Consider the following 3,512-nt stretch of genomic DNA (forward strand, 5'->3'; position numbering starts at 1 on the left):
GCATGGCCTGGCAGCAGCAGCTACCTTCATTCTCTCCTCTGGAATCAGCTGGAAAACGAAAGCTGGATCCAGAACAGCACTAAGGCTTTGCTGAACTGGCCCTTGAGGACAGAAGGCTGGCAGAGGAGCTGCTGGAGCAGTGTGGGCACAGGCACTCTTCTACAAGATTAGCTCCCGTTTAGAGGAGGTGAGAGACAGCCTGCAGAGAACATTAACCATTAACACGTGTTTGTCTGCCCCTCAGACCCTGACTTAGTTTGGGCCTGTCCCCCAGAGAACACGGATGGCCCCCAGGGCTCTGCAGGAACATCCCTGGCAGACCTCCTGCTGGTACGAGGGTGCCAGCATGGCAAAGGACCACTCCGTGCAATGCTCCCCATGATGGCAAACACGGCAGCTCCCAACGGCCCTGATTTGTCTCAGACAGTGACAAGGGTTCGCCCTCTGCCCCAGGTCACCACGCAGCAAAGAGGCATCAGTGACACAGAGCTGCTCACCGACGCAGCAAGAAAAGTGATGCTCAGCACAGCATACGTCACCCCTTGGGCAGCATGTACGCATGCCCCGCTTGGCACTGGGAGCCAGCGGTTCTTGATGTAAGCCAAGGGGAAGGGAAAGGAAGAAGTACCCTCACGGAGGGAAAGATTTCACCTCTGCCAGTGGCATTCTGTTATTATCACCACCAGCCATAACATCACCCTCTAGATGTGAAATCTAAGTTGACAGTGATACAGGAAAGGAGCGGAGAGGGCGGCAAACTCTTTGCAACCCAAAATCTCCCCTGGCGTCCAGCCTCTGCATGAAGCAGAGCCAGTATCTCATCACTAGGTTACTAAGCAAGTAGATCTTCCTTTTCCAGAGCCATGGATTAATCTTTCCTTGCAGTTATCCATCCTTCTGGGCTACTCCGAGGAGAATTTAATTTTGATCTCTGTCATATCCTCTTCATTTCTGAAATGAGAAACACATGCAGAAGCCAACACCTCCTTTGCAAAACAACACATGCATCTGTAAGCTGAAGTCACCAAAGCCTGAAAAGTTTCTGGTGCCAAAGTCCAGGTGCTTTCAGACTCATCGGAGGTGCATCGAGCACCATCGAGCCCTGCTGCCTGTGGCATTTTCAGCTGACATTCGCTCCCCTTGCCCTACAAACAGGCGAGCGCAGGGCTGGGCAGCAAGGCTTGGCGAAGGTTACTGCCTAGACATGGTAAAAATGTCATCCAGCAACATATGCTTCAAGAAAGATTCATTCCCAAGCAGCCTGGCTCCATAATAAAAGTGTCAGAGGAGCTGACTTGCCTCCTTCCAATCTCACTGCCTCCAGATTTATCCTGTCTCAGGTGCCTCTCCCTCCGTAAGCCAGCACGTGCCTTTCCTTTCAATAGGCCAGCACTGAAACTCAGTCAGCTGAGATTGTAGGAGAAAAAGGAAAACAAGCCAGGTGAAGCGAACAGGGGGAAAAGTGCTCAGGAGCCAGGTTTTCCTCTAATTTTGGCTGCTCTCAGTTCTGAAAGGGAGGAGAGGGAAGTGGGAGGTACCTTAACATGAGAACACTCCACAACCAGAAGCCACCTGATTTTGTGTCCCAAACCAATGCCCTAGCTGCCAGGCTCTGTTGCCTCCCTCTCAGGAAGCTCAAATCACATTCCTGATAAAACCCGTCTCAAAAGACATGAATATCTGAGCCTGTCACCCTCCTCGCCAGGGATCCTCTTCTCAGAGGGCTGTGCACATAGTGGGCACCCAGAGAGCAAGGAGAGGAGATGAAGCTCCCTGCAAGTCAGAGTCCTGGGGAGTGCTGAGCACCAGCTTACCTTCACGGCAGAGATGTGACATTAATTCAGTATCGCAGGCAGCCCCAAAGAGAGGACAGTCTTCAGGGAGTTAAAAAAAAAAGAGAGAGAGAGAGAGATGTTAGTGGTCCTTTGCAAAGAGCTAAAAATACCCAGAATGGCCAGAGTTTCTGGTTTTTTTTTTTTCTTTTCTTTTCTTCCCCCCCTCCCCCCCAGAGGAATGGGCCACACAAAACGATTTCCCTCCAACCTGCAAGATAGGACCAGGCAAGGCATCCTTCAGCTGTGAGTGAAAGAGATGGAGCCTGCCTTTGTCAGGAGCACTCCAGCCCCAGGGAGACAGCCACCAGGGAGGGGGGGGATGGCAGGCGCCGTCTGCAGGGATCCTGCTGGCTAATTCCCAGTAACCGGGACAGACAGGCCTGTGCCAGGCACCCAGCTGGGGTGCAGGGTGTGTTTCTCCAACACAAAGGAGACATCAATAGCAGAAGTGAATCCTGGGCATCTCGACTGCCCTGGGGGCGGGGGGGGAGTTCAGACTAAGAGCAGATGACTGCAGTAGCAGGCTGTGGGTTGTGGAACAGCTTTCTATGGAGCAGAGAAAGCCTCTGCTACCCCAAAAGCAGTCCCGTTTCACTTGCAAAACACGTGGTAGGAGGCAGAGCCTGTGATACCTCCTGGACCCATGGACCTTATCACCCAAGGACATCTTTTTCTGGCCCATGCTAGGGTACCCATTCAGGTACATGGCTCACAACCTAACACGCGTTTCCTCCATTCAATTGACAGCATGGAGAGAGCCAGTTTGCTTCCAGCAGCGAGCGCTCATCGATAGGCAGGAGAAAAACCAAAGCCACCCCCCCACCAGGCTATAAAAGCAGTGCTTTGCTGTGTCACAGCTGCTTCTCACATCTGGATGCAGACAGCACTTAAAGTGTTGCAGCTGGCACCAGCTCCTCAGTTAGCATCTACTTGTCCTGTTAACGCCAGGCAGGGAAGAGGTCCGGCAGTCAAGGTGAAGGGGCACTTCATCTCTGTCAGGTTCTCCTCCGCTAATGAAAATGTTTCTCCAGTGTGTCCTCGGGAAGGTTTCCTTCAGCTCCAGCCCTCGTGTGATTGAAGGCTAATCTCTGTTACTCTTGGCTGAATGGCAGCCCACGAGGAAGGTGATGTATTGTGTTTCCCTTCAATTCGACATTTAATGGTGCTGGCAAAAGAAGAAAAAGTGCCAGATGTTTCCAGATTGTAAGTGAACTCCACGTAACGCAGAGAGAGGGCAGGGCAGGAACAGGGGCCTCATGACTGGGACCAGAGTGCACCCCTATAAATTCAATCCCGCTTCGAAAGGCTATTTCACATGCCAGTGTGCCTCCCTCCCAGAGACAGTCTAGCGGATCACATGTGGCCACGGGAGGCAACATGTCCTGCACCCACCCTGTGGGACATGACGAGCCTTCAATGAGCTCCCCATCATCAGTCTGGTCAGTGCAGGGGCCTGGGAGAAAGGCCAAGGTCTGGGGCGCAGACTATTTGGGGCCAGGGAGGAGGGCATGTGACGGGGGCTCGGCACTCACAGGCAGTGGCCTTGGCTCTGCTGGCTGGCTTTGGGCTAGTCTCTGAAGCCTCAAGATGTGAAGTTTTCCAATCTGCGATGTTACCTTCCTTTTAAAATGCTTGGAGACCTACCGATAAAGAACGGAGAGAAAAAATTAGGATTAC

General features: G+C 52.5%; 1 long non-coding RNA gene across 1 annotated transcript; it reads right to left on the reverse strand.

Moving 5' to 3' along the window:
* Window positions 1-693: 693 nt before the first annotated feature.
* On the reverse strand, window positions 694-2,767 carry LOC127019406 (uncharacterized). The gene is made up of 3 exons (XR_007766908.1): window positions 2,704-2,767; window positions 1,815-1,874; window positions 694-951 (listed from the first exon to the last, which is right to left on the reverse strand). It is a non-coding gene; the product is annotated as an uncharacterized LOC127019406 (long non-coding RNA).
* Window positions 2,768-3,512: the final 745 nt, after the last annotated feature.

The sequence above is a fragment of the Gymnogyps californianus genome, chromosome 8, assembly GCF_018139145.2.
Source record: "Gymnogyps californianus isolate 813 chromosome 8, ASM1813914v2, whole genome shotgun sequence".
NCBI classification, from domain to species: domain Eukaryota; kingdom Metazoa; phylum Chordata; class Aves; order Accipitriformes; family Cathartidae; genus Gymnogyps; species Gymnogyps californianus.